The sequence below is a fragment of the Stegodyphus dumicola genome, chromosome 4 (genome assembly GCF_044657685.1).
Source record: "Stegodyphus dumicola isolate Sdum_Otavi_A_Nest chromosome 4, ASM4465768v1".
NCBI classification, from domain to species: domain Eukaryota; kingdom Metazoa; phylum Arthropoda; class Arachnida; order Araneae; family Eresidae; genus Stegodyphus; species Stegodyphus dumicola.
This window is the reverse complement of record NC_140771.1, coordinates 149,427,083-149,450,883: the sequence shown is the minus strand read 5'-3', so window position 1 is coordinate 149,450,883 and position 23,801 is coordinate 149,427,083. Positions and strand designations below refer to the sequence as shown.

Below are 23,801 nucleotides of genomic sequence, written 5' to 3'. Positions count from 1 at the left end.
TTAATTGAAACGCGTGACCTATTGCATAGCTTTATTCATGGAAGTAGAAACAAAATTTCGTCATACCTTCAGGGTTTACTACACATTAATTTTCCAAAGATGAACCCCTTTTCAAGATGCTAATACAACCTATGTTCTTTGCCTTAGCTACATAATAAACAAACGAAGAAGTGCGAGGCAGATTGCGAAACTTGAGTTTTGAAACTGAAAGTTATAGACAGGCAGTTTAAATTCTCAGTATAAATAATTTATTAACACTGGAAAGATTCAAAATACTGTTCTATATAATGATATCATTGCTTATTAGATACTGTTCCTGCATCATTAATCTTATTGCAAGCAACAGGAGCAAATCCCAGATTGCAAATTAAATTCTAAAAATAAAATATTATTTATGGTATTCTTTGGCCTAAAATGCATACAGCAATTGTATTAAAGTCTAATTTTCGAGTATGTTTTGAAAAACAATTTAATAACAATTTTAAATGAAGTACTTAATAATTATAAAAATGTACTAAAATGTTAAAAATGAATTAACAATAGCTGAATCAAACAAAGGTTTGCGCATGAGGAATTACTAAAATGTAATGTAGTTATTAATAAGTTATGTTTAAAAGGCATAATCTATGACATCACATCTTAACGGTATCTTCTTAACGGTATTTAGGCGCCGCTGTAGATTAAACTCATAAAAATACGCAAATAAAAATTCTTAGCTAAACGAAGCGTAAATCAAAATTGTTTTGACAAACAATAATAAGTAATTTATTACACTTTAAAACACAATTCTTTCCTTCATTCGTAGGAAAATAGTATGAAGCTATTAAACTCAGGCAACTTCATGCAAAATTTTCAATTCTGAAAGAAACGCAACGTCTAAAAACAGATTTAAGTGTCGTTATTCAAACTTTTAATCAGAGCAACAAATTTTGAAAAATTTTTTGCATAATCTATTAGTTGCATTCATTTGATAGTCTCCGAGGATTTTCGTTCTTCATCGTTATATTTAAGGAGAGCAAATATTTTGTTTAAGCGGCACTCAATCTGTCTATGTCAAAGAAAGCATCAAAAAGAAATAAATTCAATCTCCGTTTACCAGTATTAAGTATGTGGCATCTGCAGTTGTTCTCAAGGGAATGCATTGAAAATGTTATTTTCCAAATGTTAGAAAGATAAGCAGTTTTAAATTTACTGCATTGTATTAAACCTAGAATTAAGAAAAATTTCAACTGTATTTTTATGTGTTCAGGTGTTTCTTGGCATTTATTTCTAACGAAAATTCAAAATTTTTGTTGGTTCAGATTGATGTTCATAAGTGATAAATTATCAGGTTGTTAATGCAAACTGTAAGATGGGATCTAGGCAGATAGCCTTTTGATGCCTTTTCTAAATCAAATAATGTAATTCACGAACAAAGACAGAAGAAATTTAAACAATAAGAAATATTTGAATTTGAGCTGGTCTACATATGACAAATATTATTTCAATCAGACCATTTGCTTCATTTTGCTTAGAAAAATATTAATTTTAATTAGGGTAAGCATTTGTTAACTTTTGTGTAATTTTAATGTGCAGAAAAACTAAAATAATAAACATACGCATACACTTTCCGAATTTTTTATATAAGAAATTTTGCTAATGTAGCTTCCGAATATTTCAGCAAAAGTGAGGATATTGCCATTTAAATTCGTTCATTGTTTTAGAAAAATTTGTGGACAAACTCGAAGCATTAACAAAATATTACCCTAATAGAGACATCGGTAAAATGTTCCGAATTGAAGAAGGTTCCCAATTCTATGACCGCGAGCACCATGAAGTCCGCCGATCGTTTTAACGTGTGCCCGCCGCTGTGCGATCAAAATAAAAGTATTTTAGTTTTCAATAGAATTTTATGCGAAAGTTTTCTCATTTTTAATGAAATAGAAAATGCGTGCAACACAGATACCAGCACAAAGCGAAATGCCACAAATTTCCTTTTCTATGTTGCATGTGTTATTAACTCAATTCAACTATAAATTCACCTTGAAAAAGTAAAGGGTGCCAGATGTTCAATAGATATTCTAGAATATGATCTTAGGGTAAAAACGTTTGGGTACCCTTGGTGTAGGGCATACGGAAATTTCTCATATTTTCCCTCCTTTATACAGGTATGAGTATGCCTAAATAAGGGAAGGTAAATAATACCTCCCTTACATAGGCATACTCATACCAGCTCTGCTGCCAATCATAACCCAACGCGTATCCTGGCGAGATAATACGTCCATATAAAATGCAAATTAAAATTTGCATTAATTTTGCAAATTTGTAAATTTGCATTAATTTTAAATATAACTCGAGTTTCGAGTTAGCAGTTTCGAGGATTTCTGTTACTTTTGTAACACTTTTCAGCAAGAGTTCGTAGTTCTTTCAGTAGTTCTAAAAGAGTTTGTAGTATAGAATAAGGCTGTGATGATGCAGAACGATGCTTCCCCGAATGAGGGAACTTGAGAATGAAACACTTTTTTTTAAGGTACTAACTTATATTTATATTACCACGAAAACTCTCCTAAAAGTTCACTGCACTTTACTGCACACAAGAATTTATAATGGATATATAATGGGCATATAGTGAATTATGATAAATTCTTTGGTGAAAGAGCTACAAACTGCTACTTTAATGCAGACACTTCAAGGTCGCAGCGACTCCCTCTTCACTTGCTATTGTAACGAGTGTCGTAACCCCCCGCAGCAGACAGAACTAGAACATTTTTGTTACCATAGTTATGAGGCATGGTTTGTATAAAGGAGACTGCTTTGAAGTGCCTATTCTAAAATAGTAGGCTATAGTGTTGAGCAGTTTAATTACTCGGTCGCTGATGAACGAGCCTTCCCGAATCTATCTTTTGGTATAGCTCAGAAAATCTCCAAATGGAATTGTATTTTTCCAAACAACACAGCCGCAGAAGTACAGTGTTCAACTCCAAATTACGGTATTCAAAACTATCGAACACTTAAAAAGAAAAAAAAAAAAAAAAACTGGCATGATTGATGCTTTGAATGCTCATTAGCGATTTTTCAAATCAAAGCATTTTATATATTTATTAATTACGCGTTTTCAATGTCAATACGACAAAACGAGTTTCGTGCCTTTAAAACCGTAGGTGTATTATCTGAATTCTGAGTTAACAAATTAGAAAAGATTTTAATTAAAATGATATCTTAGTTTCACGCTGGCAGAAATATCTCTCCTGTTGCATTAATTTTAAGCTTCCATATTTAATACATCATCTAAAAAGAATCCGCCTTTTTTATAAAAAATGCATCATTAGTAAATTAAGGCAGCCAGGGCTGAAAATTAATATCTATCGCTTCACTAAAGACATGCATTTCAAAAGTAATTAATCGATAAGAACAATTACGTAAATATTTTGTTCCTGTTCGCTCTTTAAAATCAATAGCTGTGTAAAAACGACAGTTCATCCCTTCTTGAATAAATACTATATTTTACACGAGAACCAAATCTCTCCTTAATTATAAGACATCTTTCATTTATTCTTCTTCTTCAGACAGTGAATAAATTAGATTAAGGGGAAAAAGAGCTCAAATAAAAAGAAATTGATGATTAAATATGTAAATAAATAACACATAAGACGACAAATAAGAAACTGTGCGGTAATGGAGCGAAAATGAATAAAAAATAGTAAGAAAAATAAAATATTAATTTCCCTTCGGTCCGTACAGTATGAATACGCATTTTGGTTTTCCCTTTAGTAAATTCATCATATATCTTTAGACTTCAAACTCGGATAGGGAAAAATTTAAAGCTTTTACAGAATGTCTTATCTTAAAATATCCGAATAATCTAAAATTATACAGAAATTTTGCAAATGACCTACTATATGGAATTCAAAACTAATATCTTATGATATTGATGGCATAAACCAGGGTTTCGTAAACTGTGGATCGCGACCCTTAAGGGAGTCGCCGGACCTGCAGCAGGGGCTAGCCAAAAATTTTAGCAGTTTTGATATTTCTTTAACTTATTATAATAATTTTACAGGTACCAAATAATTTTACACAATGTATCTGAAAATAGATAAGGATAAGACAATACAGACAAAGAAAAAAGTGAAAACGTTTTGACGCGTTCTTTTTATAATATAAACGTTCATTTTCCTTTCTTTGCACGTGTCGCTGTCATTTCGTCTGTTACTCATTTAAAATTTTCATATTGTTCTATTTCTTAAAATCAGAAATTAAAGTTAATGACCTAAAATAGCAATAATTTATTACAGTGCATGTGAAAAAATTGACAGTTTCATTCACGCGTGTGTCGAATTTGCGCAACACTTATGGGGTTCCACAAAAGTTTTGTAAATATTATGGGGTCCTGGGGGTCGCGAAACAATCTCAGTGATAAAAAGAGGTCGCGATTGAAAAACGTTTCAGAAACCCTGCCATAAATTTAATGCCATAAAAACTGACTTATTGAAAGATATTATATTATTCAGTGGTTCAGGTATAAAGAAATTTTAAATCATTAAATTAATGTTGTATTCAGCAATGTACTTTTATAACATTATTGTTCCGGTTTGACTAGAAACTTTCACTATGCCGATGTTCCGGTTTGATTAGAAACAAACTTTTCTCTGCCTCAGAATGGCAACAGTGAGAACTTGACTTTCGATTTGTTATGACGCAGCTAGAACGCTGCTCATGAGATGTAACATTAGATTTGATTCTAGATTCTAGATTAGATTAATTTTAGTATTTTAATAAATCCTTTTAAAACTAGATTGAGTATTTGATCGTAGAATTATAGCTGAACCACCGCTTTCAGAAATTTAGATGTGGCATTTGGATACGTCGTTAAATAGTTAAATGCTCAGGCAGCGACATTCGTGATTCGATTAGTGTACATTAGTGCGTACATAAACATTTTTTTTTGCGTCGGCCGGGAGGCTGGCTAATATTCGAAAAATGGATTCGTAAGTATGGATGGCAGGGTGTGAAGTGTGCGAAGCCTGCAAAAAACAGGTAGAATAAGTTTTCTATTTTAAAGTGTAATTATGGAAGATCCTGTCGCTAAGCTTAAATCGAAACGCAAAGTATTAAGCACCGCAGTGTCCAAGGTACTAAAGAAAATTGAGACAGAATTAAGCAAAGATGATGTTAGTACAAATGTAATAGAAGAAACTTTAGACATATTAAACGAAAAAGCAAAAACTCTGAGCGATTTAAACACTTAAATCGAACAGGAATTGAAGGTCCCAGAGGATGAATTTGAACTTGAAGTTTCATCCGCTCTAGAATATGAAGAAATATTCCAACTGTGGCAATTTAGAGCAAGAAAAAAATTGATGGAATTACACAAACTCGAAAATTCGGATAAGGAAAGTATGAACATTCCTAATGAAACCGCTATAGATTCCAAACTTGAAAATAATAAAATTATTCGCCTTCCAAAATTCACTATCGCTAAATTTTTTGGTGATTCTAGCAATTGGCAGGAATTTTGGAGTCAATTCGAGGCAGCTATCCATAACAATGACTCGCTATCGAAAGTAAATAAATTCAGTTACTTAAAGTCATTACTAGGTGGGGTAGCTTGTAATGCCGTTTCCGGACTCTTGCTTACAAATGAGGACTACGATTCAGCTATAGAACTGTTAATTAACAGGTTTGGGAGAAAAGATTTGGTAATAAATGCTCACATGAACAAACTGTTAAATCTTTCCCCTGTTAGAAATGTAAGGGATATAGAAAATCTTAGGAATTTATATGATCAGTGTGAAACTCAAATTAGATGCTTAAAGTCTATGAATGTGGTATCAGAAACTTACGGTAGTTTACTTTGCCCAATATTGTTAAAATTAATTCCATCAGAGATAACATTAGAATACAGTCGCAGTAGAAACAGTGACCAAACATGGAATGTTAACGAATTAATGGAATTTATTCGTAAAGAAATAGAAAGCCGCGAAAGAGCTATGCAGTTAAATGAAAGTAAAGGAACAAAAACAAAACACCGAGCGGGAATGATTCATAACTGGAGGCATAAATCAAACGATCGTCTTCACTCCGCTCACGATAATGTAAACAACAAGCGCAGTAAACAGTTTGAAAGAAGTTCGCCTAAAACGTATGAATATGTTGCTCCAATCGCTAGCAGTAAATGCATATATTGTGACGAACTACACGATTCGGAGCCCTGCGAAATTAAAACCGTTGAGGAGAAAAGAAATATTTTAAAATTTCAAGGCCGATGTTTTTTGTGTCTTAAATCTCAGCATAAAATTAAGCAGTGTAAGGAAAGAAAAATGTGCAAAATATGTAATAAAAAACACAATAGGTCTATTTGTTTCCAACTCGAAACCAAATCAGAGAAAAACAAGGTCGTGTCGACAATTCCATCCAGTAGAGAAGATGTTCAGATTAGTCAATTAAAAACCGAAACTTTCCGCAGTGCATTGCTACAAACATGTACTGTGATGATACGTCCATTTTCTGAGAAGGATAATTTAGAACCAGTTCGTATTCTATTAGACAATGGATCGATGAGAAGTTTTATAATTCGGGACATTTCAGAGAAGTGTAAATTACCTGTTATTCGAAAGGAAACTTTGTCCGTATTTGCCTTTCGGGTTAACCAGGCAACAGAACAAACTTACAATGTTGTGAAAGTTAAACTAAAAAACAGAAGTAAACCATCCCTAAATATAGAAATTGAAGCTTTAGAAACTAACCAAATATGTGCAACTAATTTACCTTTCCCTGATATCCCAGTTTCCAAAATTAACAAAGAGATAATAGGACTACAATTAGCTGATTCTTATGAATTCAGTGACAAAACTATTGCTGTTTTGATCGGAGCAGATTACTATCATGAAGTAATAACTGGTATACTTAAACGTTTTAAAAAATAAACTTATAAATTCCGAAACAATATTTGGATGGTGCCTTCAAGGCCGGACTGATTCTAACGGTGAATTGTTAAACATGGACATCATTGTTGACGACAAATTGGTCTCAACACAGTTAAAGCAGTTTTGGGAATTAGAAACATTGGGAATTGAACAAGGGAAGGAAATTAGTAAAATAGATAATGACATTTTAGAGAATTTTAACAGAACTATCAAATTTAAAGAAACGCGATATGAGGTTAAACTCCCTTGGAATGAACATTCGTCTGAATTAAAAACGAATTACGTAAATGCAGAAGTTCGCTTAATTAAACTGGTTAAAAGATTAAGAAATGATCCACTGCTTCATCAGCAGTATCACTCAGTTATAGAACAGCATTTAAAAATGGGTATAGCTGAGGAAATTGATCCAAGTTTTGAAGAAACAGGAAGAATTTATTACATGCCTCACCAGCCAGTTATCCGACCTGATAAACCCGTGAGAGTTGTATTTGATGCATCCAGCCATTCGAAAAACGAATACTCTTTAAACGATTGTCTCTATTCCGGTCCTAATTTAAATCCACCATTGTTAGAGATATTAATACAATTTCGTACACATAGCATAGCATTTACTGCCGACATTGAACAAGCTTTTCTCCAGATTTCTCTGTCACCTGAAGACAGGGATGCTGTAAGATTTTGTGGGCAAATAACCTTACAGATAAGGATGGGAAACCTAACACGAAAATACTTAGGATGACTCGCGTTTTGTTTGGAGCTACATCTAGCCCACTTTTGCTTGCCGCTACTATCAAACATCGCATAAATAGCTTTAAAGAAACAAATCAGAAAGCAGTTAAACTATTGAACGAATGTTTATACGTAGACGATTTAATAGGTGGGGATGAAGACGAAAATGAAGCTAAACTCATATATGAAGATATTAGATATATATTGAAGGTTGCTATTTTCAACATGCGAAAATGGAAAACAAATTGTGGGAATATGCAGGAAGTTTTGACGAATACGAAAATGGTGAAATACAGAAAGTTCTGGAACAGAAGGTATTGGGATATAAATGGAATTACAAGGAAGACCTAATGAAGATAGAATCACAAAATCTAACTAATCAAGGGAAAACAAAGTTAATGACAAAAAGAGAAGTTCTTAAAACCATTGGAAAGCTTTACGATCCCATTGGATTCATAAGTCCATTCACTATTAGGGCAAAAATACTAATGCAGGAAATCTGGCAATTTGGGGTAGATTGGGATGATCCGTTACCATTGGACTTTGAAATCAGAATGAAAAAATGGATTAATGAACTGTCAGCGATTCAGGATGCAAACATTCCGCGACATTACTTCCGAAAGACTAACAAGTCTGAATTGAGAGATATTCAAATGCATTGCTTTACCGACGCAAGTCAGAAAGCATATGAAGCTGTGATATACCTGCGATACGTCACGACGGACAGTGAAACAGGAAGTAGTTTTGTCATTTCCAAAACCAGAGTAGCTCCACTGAAGAAGCTGTCCCTTCCAAGATTAGAGCTGATGGGGGCGCTGATCGGAGCAAGATTAGCCTCGAATGTGAAAGAACAGTTAGAGAAAAGACTCCAGATGAATGTATATTTTTGGTCAGACTCTTCTGTTACGTTACATTGGATAAAGGGCGATTGAAATAAATGGAAGCCATTCATCTAACATCGAGTAATGGAAATACGAGAGAAAACATCACCTGAGTCCTAGAATTATTGCCCAGGAGATGCAAATCCGGCTGATATGCTGACCAGAGAAACAAAGACAAATTCCACGAAAATAATAACGTTATCTGAACTACGAAATAGTGACACGTGGTGGTATGGACCTAAGTGACTGTTACAGAGCATCGATTCGTGGCCTAAACTTGCAGAATCAGTAAGAGATTTCAAGAATCATGAAGAGCTTGAACTTCGAAGGGGAGCTGTAGTGAACTCAACAGTCACAGGTGAAAATTCCATTGAGAACGAATTCATTAAAAGGTATTCGTCATTCAGCAAATTGATTAGAACTACTGCGTGGTGTTTAAGGTTTTCGAACAACTGTAGAACCAATCCACCATTAAGAAAAGAAAGTTTTTTGAGTGCTTCTGAGCTAAAGAATGCAACAAAGGTGCTAGTCAAATGTGTACAACATTCTGAATTTCAACCTGAAATTAAGTGCCTGCAGTCGAAACGATCAGTTCCAAGTAATAGTAAGGTTTATTCCTTAAATGTATTTCTGGATGTAGATGAACTTTTACGAGTTGGTGGGAGACTACGTTTCTCCAATCTTTCAGAAGACCTTAAACATCAACTTCTTTTACCCAAAAGACATCATTTCACTGAAATACTCATAGCTTATTATCACAAAAAATCTCTTCATTCGGGCTCTTGCATAAACTAACGCACAAACACTTTCTCTTATTAGACAATTATACTGGATACCTTCCGGACAAGATAGAGTTAGACGCGTTATAAGTAAATGCATGACGTGCTTTCGAACAAGGAACCAAACCATAAACCAAATGACGGGAGACTTACCTAGAGATAGAGTTTTAATAACTAGACCATTCGAAAAAATAGGACTGGACTTTGCAGGTCCAGTTATCACCAAGCCTAATTTGAAAAGATCTAGAGTTACGTTTAAATCGTACATCGCGATATTATTTGCTTTAGTACAAAGGCTATTCATCTAGAAGTAGTATCGGATTTGTCTACTGAAGCATTTCTAGCATGCCTTAGAAGGTTTATTGCCAGACGATCTAAACCATCCCTTGTTTGGAGTGATAACGCTACGAACTTCAAGGGAACGAAGAATGTTCTTGATAAACTCTTTAGAATTTGTAGATCGGATAATATTCAACGCTTTAGTTCCGAAGAAGGTATAACATGGAGATTCATTCCTCCTTCTTCCCCGCATTTTGGCGGGTTATGGGAGGCTAATATAAAATCCATGAAGAGAATTTTGAAAAAGGTCGCGATAACGACAATTTTAAACTTTGAAGAGCTGTATACATTAATTACACAAATAGAAGCCTGCTTGAACTCTCGACCTCTATCACCTATTTCGGCTGATCCAACAGATCTTCAGCCTTTGACTCCAGGTCATTTCCTAATAGGAGCTCCACTTTTGTCGATACCAGAAGCGAATGATTCTGTAGATTCTTTGACCTTGTCTTCTAGATGGACTTTAATTCAAAAACTTAGAGCTAATTTCTGGAACCATTGGAGCGTGGAATATCTTAATCATTTGCAGAACCGCTCAAAATGGAATCAAGTGAGATCCAATCTCAAGGCAGGACAACTAGTCTTGTTAAAGGATAAAAACAAGACACTTATGAAGTGGACACTAGCTCGCATCGAGGAAACCTTTCCTGGTCCAGATGGACTAGTACGAGTCGTAGACGTTAGAACTTCAGATAGAATCTTTCGCCGAGCAGTCTCCAATATCAGTCCACTCCCATTTCCAAATGATGTTGGACAATTGTCCAACGGGGGCCGGGATGTTCCAGTTTGACTAGAAACTTTCACTATGCCGATGTTCCGGTGTAATTAGAAACAAACTTTTCTCTGCCTCAGAATGGCAACAGTGAGAACTTGACTTTCGATTTGTTATGACGCAGCTAGAACGCTGCTCATGAGATGTAACATTAGATTCGATTCTAGATTCTAGATTAGATTAATTTTAGTATTTTAATAAATCCTTTTAAAACTAGATTGAGTATTTGATCGTAGAATTATAGATGAACCACAGCTTGCAGAAATTTTAGATGTGGCATTTAGATACGTCGTTAGATAGTTAGATGCGTAGGCAGAGACATTCGTGATTCGATTAGTGTACATTAGTGCGTACATAAACAATTATGATAAATGAAAAAAAAAATATTCATAGTCATTTTGTGGAGATTTGTGATTTTTTTAGATCCAAGAAATATGTGCTGTGTATTTCCTCTCCGAGGGTTGAATTTTGTCTGAGATTATTGCTACAGTTTCTTTTCTCCCATCCATTAACGCAACAGAAGTTTGAGGATTTTAAATGACATCATTTCTAGATTTTGACAGATTAACCACAGGTTATGTCCAGAGATGCTCTTAAGCGTGCTTAAGAGAGTAACACTCTTTTATGTAAGCATATTTGAAGGTCAGACGAGTTCTTTTGTCGGATCACAAAGGTGTCTAGATGATCTGTGAAATTTATTCTTGCAATAATAAAAATTTCACATACTTAATCTATTATGCGTATTTTAACTCTTATCACATGCACTCTATTTTATCCCCTTACTCGTGCAAACAGAAACATTATTCCATTTAATATTTTATTGCCACTATTGTTAAATTGAAGTATATTTTTTGCTGTCGTTGGTCTGTTGAAAATTTCGAAATTGAGTTTAACTCTTGATAATTTGGTTTGTTTATCAATGTTAGATTTATTCATTACTTTTCCATCCCCTCCTACCCCAATCTCAATAACTGAGAATAAGAATTTTCAAAGTAGCATTAACAGGCATAGAATTTAAATATTTGATCATAATTCTAGTTTTTTTATTTCCCCTCTGTTCTTTTGTTTTCCTAGCGGCTAATTGCATTTTGTGCGAAGCATTTTCAAGTTGATGCTGTTTTTAAATTTTATATATTATGTCTGCATACTACCATAAAATTCAGCAACCCAGAATGAAAGAATGGCGAAGTTACTCACGCTCTTTTATTCCTCCAAGACTGCACTCTTAGTTTGAAATAAAAGAAAATAATTGACTAGCGAAGTTTCGCTCCCGTTTAACCACCTATGGTTGCTTTGTTATGATCATAATTGTGATTCAGTTTCTCTTCTTTATTTTCATACGAAGGAATAAGTGAACTGTGAATAAGTATAATGCTTATGTTTTTAAACAGCACAGCAGTGAGACTGTTATGTATGTAGAAGATATTTTATTATAAACTACATTGTCACTGATAACTACGGAAATATTTCTACTAAAAATACCTGAAAGAACGACTGTTAAGCAAAAGACATATATAGTAAGTCCTATTTTCTTTTCCTTCCCTACGAAGTCGTGGAGGTGTTTGCATTTCACAGATCATTAGTTAATCTTAACACTTTGAGAAATACTCTTAATTTATACTTCTTTTATTACTATTTAATTCACTGTATTATTTATTTAGCTTTACGTGCACTCATTAAAATATTTCACGCTTTTACATGATTCCATTTATTTTTCGATACTTATATATATATGTATTACCATTACCCATATAATAAGCCTAACATGTAATATGCACAATAAGCATAACATAATAAACTCCTCCAAATAAGCTGCGCATATCTTATCACGTAATGAAGACTTAATTGTGTATATATGGGCAGATACATAATGTTATTTCAAACGCATTTTTTTAAAAAATTAGAGTTTTAAGACTGAATGAAAACTTAGTGATACCTGAGCATTTTGAAAAAATCTTAACAATAACAATACAGTGTCAAGAAAGAATCAACAATGAAGAACTGTTAAAAATATCGCCCTTAACCTGCAGCTAGGACACTACAAAAGAACGACAAGCTTCAACCAGAAAGCAATTCATTTGGGATATAAAGCATACAAAGCATCTGAGGAAATTTTCACTTAGGTTATTGTGTCGTACTTTAGGGGGAAGGTAATAAGCAGACAATGATGGCATAACTTCTAAAAAATTATGATCAACTTAATTATAATTTGTCTTATTTCTCTATTTATACAGTTTTGTACTTTCAGCTGGTATATAAGAAACAACTGAAACATGAGGCGCTCTTTTGACACAGACTTATGTCCAGAGGCAGCTGAAAAACTGCAGGTATAGCAATTTCAAATTTTTCAGTAGAACGAAACAGTGTGTTCACGAGCAGGAAATTAAATAGTGATAAGGAAAGGCGAGAGGTAAGATGAGAGAGGTAAGAAAAACCAAATATTGGTAAATAATTTGATAAGCGATCGGATGTTAAAAAAAATTTATGATTTATTGGTGGTAATTTTTATAATGATTACCTGAATGAAATGTTAGGATTTTTTACCGTGGTATTTTTCTTAGTACTGCGACTGTTTTATCAGATAATTGCTGATTCCCATTCACATCCGCACTTTATTTATAAATTTCATTCCCATTTTTATTTCCGACATTAGTTATTCGTTTGCATAACTTTAATTAAATCGGTAGGTAGAAAAAGGGCATATGTAACAATTTGTTCAAAAATGAGATTATTGGCGGGAATGCATCGCTTTACCAAGCTTCACAAACTGCAACAATTATGCTGTCAGCTCTGAGCCCAAAACGGTGAAACGGGAGGTCGTGTCAGATTCTTTGGTAGTGTTTTCCAGAAGTTGTTAGCGCACATGTGTAAAGCATATGCTATGCAAGGGCGGGCGAGACCCTACTTTTTTACTTTAAGGTCAGTGACTGACTATCTTGACTGATTAGGTATAGCCGGAATACCGGCTCAATCAATTTATTGCCACATAGTCGCATCACGTGAGACTGTCAGTACATAGGTAAAAAAACAAATGGAAAGGCAACAGAATTACTACAAACAAACAAACAGCTGTGTAACAGAGTCTAAGTCGATTTAACCTAGCAGGTTGATTCAGAAACCTACACCAGCGATATGCTAAGTGGGGCGGTGGAATGCTAAGCCGAGATTCAAAGTTCGGCAACTGGTTGAATTAACAGCATGACATCAAATAGCGAAACCACGCTCTGATTAATCTTACCTATTATTTTATAGATTTATTCATATATTTAGATTACCATCTAGGGCAGAATCGCCTTTTAAATTTTCATTGTAGTAATGATAGTGGTAATTAAAAAAATTTTCATTTTTAGATAAGAACTAATATTGCTTGCGACAATAAACTAACTTGCATAAACTAACGCACAAACAGGTCGAAATTGTTTAATGTTCCTGCTATTTTTAGTATAATCTAATATGTTCTTTTACTACAACTGTAGTTTGTTTACTTTATTTTTATTATACTTCATTTAGTAACACATGTAAGTAAAGTAAATAAAGTAATTTAAAGACACTTTCTGTGGTCATCGTAAGTTTCACTACTCGTATTAGCCATGTTATTTATGAACTGAATTCTGTTGATAGTTCAGTTTATTTATGAATTTCTCACTCCTTGATTTACTTTGATATAGACGTTCCTAGTGTTAAAATAATTTTGTTGCCAATAACGCAAACTCGCTGTAAAGTTTCAAGCATCAAACTTTCAAATATGTCGTTTATTTTATAAAGTAGTTGAGGTTTAATAAATAAATCTCATAACAAAGTCAATGATCTTTCATGATAAAAAAATCTCATGAAAATTACTTTTACCGGTAAATGGTATCTGAGTACAGGACTGACGCAAAATAAGAAAGAATTTAAATGCCAATAGCTAGTTCTTTTAGGGTGGTTTAAAAAACTTCGTAACAGGGTAAAAGAATTAATTTAATTCTGGAAGAACATTCGCAAACGGTTGCTAATCATGAAGTTTAAATACAGTCTACTTACGTAATTTATCTTTGATAATTACAGAGTATGAGCCATTACCACTAACTCTTTATTTACTTTAAGTATATCTAGAAGACTTTTGTTTTTGAACCAAACTTCTTTTTTATACAGATATCCAAACTAGATAGCTTAAATTGCAGAAAGAGAACACAAGAGTGTCTTAAGACGTAAAGAGTATTACGCACGTTAATTAAAATATTTTAGAATGAAAATCACGAAATTAAACTAACTATATTCAAAGACGAAAGAGATTCGTAGACAATTCAATTACGCAATGAGCTCGAACGATGCTATTAAAAATATAAAAAAAAATAATTATCCGTATTTAAACTAAATATAATCCCCCCCTTTCATTACAAATATCTCCTTTACGTGCGATGCTGCTTTAATGAGCAGAATTTACTTTATTTTAATTGAATTAGAGCACAGTTAGACCAGGGTCAGTAGCCAGGGCACGTTAAAGAAGCGTCAATAATGAAAAGGTGCCATGAGATGATTAAAAACTGGGAGTTTAAGATAAAAAGTTCTTAATTAAATTTACAATTAGCCAATCAGTGCCATGCATGCTGAGTAAACACTGTTTTCTTCATGTCTGGTTTAAACAACCTAAGATCCAAGGAAAGACCACATTTGTATTTTTCGTAAAATACTTCTGCGTAGTGACACACTGACGCTGAAAAACTCTGAGCAGGATCATGTTCTTGCTGCCCATGAAAGGGAAATAACGATTTTATTTTATTTTATTTTTGTCCTTTAAATTTATTCTTATCGAAGATGATTAAAAATTGACAAAAATTTTTAATTTACTAAATAAGCTAAGTTTTCTAAAAATACGAAATTAGTTTTTCAGAACCAATCCTTTTCCAGTTTGAATCTTAAACTGTCTGATTTTCAGGGGAAGAAGTTTTAAATGTAAAAATCATTTTAATAAATTTTGTAGCTGCGTCAATTAAATATAACACCTTTTATTGAGTTCGAATTCATTGATATATATTTACATGGTTATTAATATTTTTATATGGTTATTATTATTAAAGGATGGTAGAAAATTTGTCCTTTATCTTACAGTTTCTATAACGTCGTTCAAAGAACAACTTCCATAAATAAAACTTTTCATAAACTTGAAAATGAATAAAATACCTATTTAAAAGTAATGTTTGCAATTTTCGTCTTTTCAATGTTAAGATTTCAGACTACACTTTCAGGCGTTTTATAAAAATGGGTATAAAATCTTCAATTTTTTTAATTGTATTTAAGACCTAGCGAAATATTATTACTTTCCCTCAGGACCTATCTTAACTGCTAATAACTCGCTTACGGACCAGAAGATTAATTTGAAATACATCTGAAAAGAAGCGGAAAAAAATCACTTTTCGCAATGAAAGATGTATTTTTCGTTTCAAGGAAGTTGAGCCTCGAGGGTAACCTATTTGCAATACTGCACAGTTCTTTTAATAATATGCACAGCTCTTTTAAAAGCAATGCTGCTGTCTGTTTTCTCATCATGGAGATAATATATGCATTAGAAAAACATTTTTCTCTCGAAATAAAAATTTGGACTTTTTGAGCTTTGAGATTTGGATTTAAGTTAAAGATGAATATGTAATGACAGACGAAAATTATGAAAACTGTTCGACATGGCAAGAAAGACTTTTATTGAGTGGGCATGTTTAATCAGTTACATTTTCAAATTTTGTTTCAGTTTAACATTCTTTTAATCGTGTACATAAATTCAGTTTCACTTAGGCTTTAATCGTGTATATAAATTTAATTTCACTTCTGTTTACAGAACTTCTGCCTGAAATGCAACTAAAGTCACTATAGAACTTCTTCTAACTTCTGCTTCTGTAGAAGGCGATCACTACTTAGGATATTTTTTTTTTAAACTTATTACGTGCTCCACCCTTAGGCACTGCACGGAAAGGGAGGGATGCCCCGTGGAAGTCTTTTTAAAGGAAACTAGCTCGTATCCACGTTACATAGGGGGAAAACCACAAAAACGCCCATGCAGCCAGCCCGTTCGCCGGGATTCGAAACCCGGACCGAACTAACAGTGTTCTGCCGCTTTTACCCCTCGGCCGCAGGTGGGCCACTACTTAAGATTAAATGCACTTTTCTAAAGCTGTTGCGAATGGGCGTTCAATAAGTATTTGCTGATCTGTGTTAGAAGTTATCAAATGCTTTGCACACGAAGACGAATTTAAGATGCACTTGTGGGTATATTTTACATTCATTAGCAGGTTGCGTAATAATTTGTTTCGTCACTATGTTAAATAGCGTTTTGGAGCAATAAACAAAGATAGTTTTAATATAGATAGGGGTAACATTTATTTCAGATTATCATTTCTTACAAAGTCATAGTATAAGACGGATTACAAATTTGAAATCCCAATCCCCATCCAATCTAGAAAACATTTTATAATCAATTTATGTCCATATATTACAAATCAAAAAATGTCACATAAGGCAATGATAAAAATCACCCATTAAAAACAATAGTTTCAAGCACTGCTGTGAAACGCCAGTACGTCAAATATCAGCGATACTGTTATTGCCTTTGACGAGTTTAGAAGATAAGTTTAAGAAAGGGGTAATTACACTTAGAGATTTAAAAAGTGCTTAAATTTATGTAATATATGAAAGCAAAAATTAACATTTCTCCGAGTGTTATAATCGTCTTTTGGTCAGGGTCGTATGTCACTGCAAAAAATATGCAGTGTCATTTAATGAATAAGTCATGCTTCTGCTTCTAAACTGAAAGAAAATTATGAAATCAAATACATACATTAAAAAGTTTCATTTCATAGTGACTAAAGTACAAATTTAACTTACTTTTCTCTTCACAGTACGATATGATATTTAACCTTTGTCGCTTTCTGAGTTAAAAATATAAATGAGTATTTCAATAAAAAATAAAAATTCAATTTTAATAATAATATTATATTGCATTTTCATTACAACAAATCAAATTGTGCATAATACTCATGAAAAAAATTTAAAAGGTTGTTTTATCAGATTCAGAGAGGTGAAAAAACTTAGAATTCGTAGAGGTAATCAAATAGGAGATAGTAAACAATTTTAGGCCAAAAGATGTCATGCGAAGCACTACTTCATACAGCTGCGCAACTACAGGGCAAAATACTTTTTAGATTGCTTTCCGAAGTTTAATAAAGGAATCGAAAATATCGCACGGAGGAATTCGAGTGGAAGGAAAATAAGAAAGGAAATCCACATCTTTCTGTATACACGCTAGGCGACGGGATCGAAGCACTTGGCGTGTTTATTTTATGCTCAGAAACGAAGTAGCATGCATTCAAAATATCAAGAAACATGAAATTTCAAACGTGATGGGCTCTCGGAAAGGATATTAGATAGAAAGAAACGACATCTTTTATTGACTTGTAGTGTGAACTTGTAGTGTTTATTTCTATTACGTTTTCGAGGATTCGAAAGAAATGAATGCTTCGAATTTACGTCCTGGATGCAAAAGAATTTTAAATTGGAATGCTCGTCATTATAACACTCGCTGGGAAAGATTTTTGCTTGTTTTGGTCCACTGAATATTCGTAACTGTTTGTTCAGTATTGCTGGACTACTTGCTTTTATCGCGTTCTGGAAATTTCTGTGAATATTCAATTTTCTTGATGATGGAATTTTTAAAAGAATAATATTACACGTAAGTGCATGCAAATATGCATATTACTCATACTTGAAAGAGATGAAATTACTCATGCTCTTTTCAAATTTTTAAACTAAAGAGTAAGATATTTGTTTCTTTTTAGTCCATATTGAGATAAAACTCACTGTCCCTCAAATCAATGAAATAAATTCAAAACTTTTCGATAAAATTCCGTCTTTGATAATATTAACAAATTTTATTTCGACTTTTGAAAGAACAATCATATAACTACTTAATCTTAAACAGAACTATACTTTTTATATTAAAATCCTTGACATATATTTCTGAAGTTGACATTCCAGGAAGCGTAATTCTGTTGCCTTTATTTGTGGCTCTTTTATAAAAAAGAATGACATCTGCGGAAGTCAATTTTAAAGTTCACAGAACTGTACACTAGGGTTAGCGAAATGAATGCTGGGATTTTAAAGCTTATGTTTCTTAAAAACCGGTGCAGTAAAATTAATTAAATGTTAATTTGCATAGAAATGACTGAATGTCGCCGATGAGAAAGTTTCTTATTATTAATGCTCCACAGTAGACATAAGTGTATAGCAAATAAATGAAGAAATTCGATATAAAACTAACAAAAACAAAAAAAAAAATGTGTCGTCGACTGCAGTTTTATGGGAACTTAGTCCAACTTCATCAAAGCATTGCTATTATGGTCAACGTAGTAGAAATTGTAGTAGTGCTTCAGGCGGAAATAGAATTGAAGGACGATGGGGTTCAGAAAAGGTTTTCAGCCTGTCTGAAGAAATGGAGAGGAAATGGAATCATTAATAAAATTGCTATGCAGGAAGTTTTGGAAGTCTCAAAAATTTCTTAATAAATACTGAATTAGAGCGAGGAGTAAAGTGTTCCTCAGAAAAATTAAAGTACAAAATGAGGCGCTACTGAGATTTTTAAAGACATTCTATCGAAGATTGTTTCGCATATTTTGGCAGCGTACGGGATGTGTTGCTTTAACCTGAGTTTAAAGATCTGCAAAATCGTCCCGTCTACCCAAAACTCATTACAAAGGATCAAAAGAAGGGAAAAAGAAAATATAACATTCTGAAAAGATTGTTGTTCCTCCTTATCATTCTTTTACCATTCAAAAGCATACCATTCCGTATGCAAGGATTATTTTAGATTTTCATACTCTTCAAATTTAAGTTTTAAAACTATGGACATTTCACTTCTTTCCATTTGTCTACCATTCACTCCTGAATTTGAAACTTCAACCGCTTCAAGCAATATGATTTTCTGACTTTATTTAACTCGTCAATAAAAGTAAGTTCTCAGTTATAAATCCCGTAATAGTGAATATTCATTAACGAGACATTTATAAAACTCTTTCAGCTTACGTCACATGTGTGGTGTTTTTCCCATGCTACTCATAAAGTTTACATTATTATTATTCATTTAATTTATCTTTTTTGCTACTTTTACTCCTCATTTTTTAAAAATATAGTATATAATAAATTTTTTAAAAATTTAAAAAGTTTTTAAAAATATAGTAATATTTTAAAAATTTATGCTCAGCCTTGAAATTAAATTTTATCTTTGTAGCGAATTGTTTTCAAAAATTGATTTGTATCAGAAGAGCATAAAAATCTAAGTTTCAGTTTTGTTACGTTGCGATTATTTAAAAAAATTTTAGCTTTACTACGTAGTTTTGAAAACGTTAATTTGAGTTTTGTTTGTGTTTCACTGACGTATAATTAATTATTTAAAGAAAATATTTCTGCGTTTTCTTAATCTGAGTATTTAAATGAAAGTTTCTGAATTATTTATATTACTCTTGTAGCTTAGAGAACTTACTAACATTACATTTTTGGAAACAAATTACTTAATTCATAATAAGCAATTTAAATATTCTTTATCTAACTATACAAATTTACATCAAAACTATTTTAAATATTTCTGTTACTAGAAGTACTGGTATTAGAAGCTCCAACCCATTTTAGAAATCTAAACAACTATATAAAACAACTATATTTAAATTATTATAATAAATCAGATAAATTAGCATAAGAAATCAGTTAAATTAGCATAATAACTCACAGCATCATGTACTCCTTTCACGATTTTTTTTAAGTGTGGAAAAATCATTTAGAGATGTAACTAATGTTAATATTTTGTGTTATTATCAGCTGAGCGCAATACGTTGATATGTTGTTCTACTTTTTAAGCTTATATTTTGCGATTGAAAAAAAAATTTAATATGTTTTCAACCTGACCAAAAGTGATAATAGGTAAAAACTGTTTCATTTTATCTGTAGGGATAGAAGACTTAAATAATCATTTACGCTATCAGTTACATTATTTTATGTCTCTCAGACTTCTGAAACGTTTTCAGTCCTCTAAAAAAATACAAATTAATACTAATGCGGAAGTGAGCTATGTGCTAGGTATTTAAGTTCGAAGTATTTTAATATGATTGATTGATGATGTATTGATTGATTACGGTATGATCAATATAATTGATTAATGAAAGTTTGATTATGATTCAAAGTACATTTATAGTATTGCATTTACACTACTACTCTAATTTATGAGCCTTCAATCGTACGTCTGTGATTTCAGTATAGGAATACGTTAGCTGTGAGTTCCACATTACCTATAAACAAAATTCTAAGCGATTTTCTGAAGCGTTTGATATGAATCCCTCAGATAAAGGAATTTTATTAATTTTATACTGGTATTGTGAAAATTTGATGTGGAATTATGAATCTGCAAGTGACACTGTATTTTATCTTGCCCTTGCTGTATATATTATTGCCTTAGACTTCCGGACAATACCGATGAATGAATTCCGCGTCAGCACTGTATCATCAAGAAAAAGCCACTCATAACAAAAATTCAAGGCAATCCGCGACATCCTGGCAGCACACGGAGTGGATCTGTCTGATACTAATTACTTAATGTCTATTTTTACTCATTTTCACACGAGACCTCCAAAGCAATATGCAATTTTTTTTAAACATCACAGCCATTCTTACTCCTTTATATTCCTTGTCAAATCACAAAGTGAAGCGGATTCTAGTACAGCGGAAAGCATGGGACTACACTTGCCTAACGATCAAAGATGACGGCAAAGTACTGGTGTCCTTGTCTTCCGTTACCTATTCCTATAGTTATGAATAAACTCATAGTTCATATTAGTTTTTAATTCATATTATTTTTGCCGAGTTAAAATTTAGTTATGTTATAGCATCCTAAGCAACCTAGCTCAGTGTTTCGTACCTTTTTGCCATGAAATGCTATTTAGCCCTGTTCATTAACCGATGTCTAAAATTATGTAGGTTAGCATTAGTGGGATAGGGTGTATAAGAACAACGATAAAGCATAATCTTAGTTATGTTACATACATCATAACACACAAGCATCAAAACTGCAAAACGAAGAAATGGCATTATTAAGTGAATACCTGAAAAACTAAATCTCTAATGTCAGAGTTACGCTGCTTCAAAGCGAAGCTTGTTCCAGTATTTGTATTTGACGAAATTGAGAAAATCATTTTTCATATACACACACATTACATATATATATATATATGTATATATAATTGAAAAAGAAAATGTAAAGCTAACAATTAATTAGACGTAAGACCTAGTTGGTCTTAAAAATTTTTGCGCGTGACCAAACAGGGATGACTCTGTCAATAAGTTGAGTGGTCTTTAGACCACAACTAAGAAGTAGAAAGCATCTTAATTTCCATTATATATATATAAATAAAAAATTCTATTAGTACTTTTCTTCAAACCGCTGACAAAATATCTTAATAAGAAAACAGATTTTCAATTTAATCCTGAAAGTCAATGTTTTATAACAAATAAAGAGCGAAGTCTTTAGCCTGTTCATGACAGCAATTTCTAATGCCTTCTAGTCGCAAAAGCACATCAAGATTAAAACGCTGCTCATTCTGTTGAATGAAACTTTGAGAAATTGGAAAAGAAAGCATAATAAAAATACATGGCTCGGTAATTGTAAATGACTTATAATTAAGATAATGAATAGAAATTTATTGATGAAGGCAATTTACTAATACACACGCTCTTATAATTTTATACATTTAAATTAAAAATTTACAGTTTCCTATTACATAAAAGTCGTTGAAAATGTTCACATTAAGTAGTAGTTTAATTATCATTCTATATGATGTAGCAGAGTTGGTAATGATTTTAAAGCCGCCACCGATGTTTTGGCCATAAAAGTCCTGAATTCCTTTTTGCTGTATGAATTTGTTAATCAGTTTCCATGTGTAGGTTCCGTTGTTAACAATGATAGGTAGTATTTTGTCAAAAATTTTTTTTATATAGTTATTGGGAACTGCTGAAGTTCTAACAGTATCCTGTTTCAATTCATCATCATTAGTAGTGTCCATTTGGTTAGAATCTTGAGCTGCGTTTAATTCTGAAGTCAATATTTGTCTGTTGTCATTATTAGACTTATGCACAAGTTCATTTCCATTTTATTAGCCAAATCCGATTTGGAATTCGAAAACTGACTGTTTTATCATCGTTTCGTAATTTAGGGAATGATTCATGATCGGAGTATCGTCGACCAAAGGGTTTTCAGTCGCAAAAGTAAATCTGTTTTTCTTCGATATTTTGTACAGGCTTTTCGGATTTCTGTCAGGTTTAGCAGATCGTTTAATAGCATGTTAAACTTTGGGCAGTGTTTCAGTAATTTCACAAGTTTGCATAGAATCTTCATGAGAAGTTGATGGCGCAATATTGTTTGAACAGCGATTTACATCATTATTAGAAGTACCATTAACTATCTTCGTGATTGCTTTAAGAATGTTCAGTTTATGTGCTTTGTGTCATTTAATGTGCCTGTAGTGAGCCAAGTTTGCTCCAAACCATATATTATATATATATATAAGCTACCTCAGTGTATTTTTGAGGGAGTTGATCCATGATCTAAGTGGAAGTTTAACTAGATCCAACCAAAAGGAGAAAAAAAAATCCACCCCCCGCGTATTGCCGCACTTGAAGGTGTACCAGTCAGCGGATGGGTTCCTTCTTGCTGTATGAATTTGTTAATCTGTTTCCATGTGTAGGTTCCGACGTTAATAATGATAGGTGGTATTTTATCAAATTTCATATTAATATGGTTATTGGGAATTGCTTAAGTATTAACAGCATCCTGTTTCAATTCATCATCATTAGTAGTGTCCATTTGGTTAGAATCTTTGGTTTCCATAGTAGTCAGGGGTCCACAAGGGCCCCTGACTTCCACCCGAGGCGTAAGCTTGTAGGTAACTATCTGGAATAGACAGCAATAAGCAAGAAAAGAAAGGGAAATCACCAACAGCAGTGCAAAACGAAGTCTAAGTAGGTGATTATAGCGGTAGTTCTTTCATACAAAGGGAAGCAATCAACACAGACAGCCAATGACGAAACGAGAAAACAGCAATAGCAGTACTCTCGGCAATCAGAGATGAGCAGATTGTTACCTCTGATGCATAGCCGCTTTATGTACTCCAACATCAGCGGCGCACGTACAGTGGTTTTGTTCCTGGGTGAGCCTATTGTTATAGATGTAATGGCTTAGCTCTTCGGTGTATATGACAAATGATTCAATTTGTATATTTTTTTAATATTAGGTTGTAGGGTTTATATTTATTTTAACTAACATTTATTTTAAGCTATCTTTCCTGTCAAGCCTTTACTTTCCCCTATAATTGCCAATGCCAGAGTATGT

At 32.9% G+C, this 23,801-nt stretch overlaps 1 pseudogene; it reads right to left on the bottom strand.

Moving 5' to 3' along the window:
* Window positions 1–10,179: 10,179 nt before the first annotated feature.
* Window positions 10,180–23,801, bottom strand: part of LOC146997720 (uncharacterized) — a 32,001-nt pseudogene continuing 18,379 nt past the window's right edge.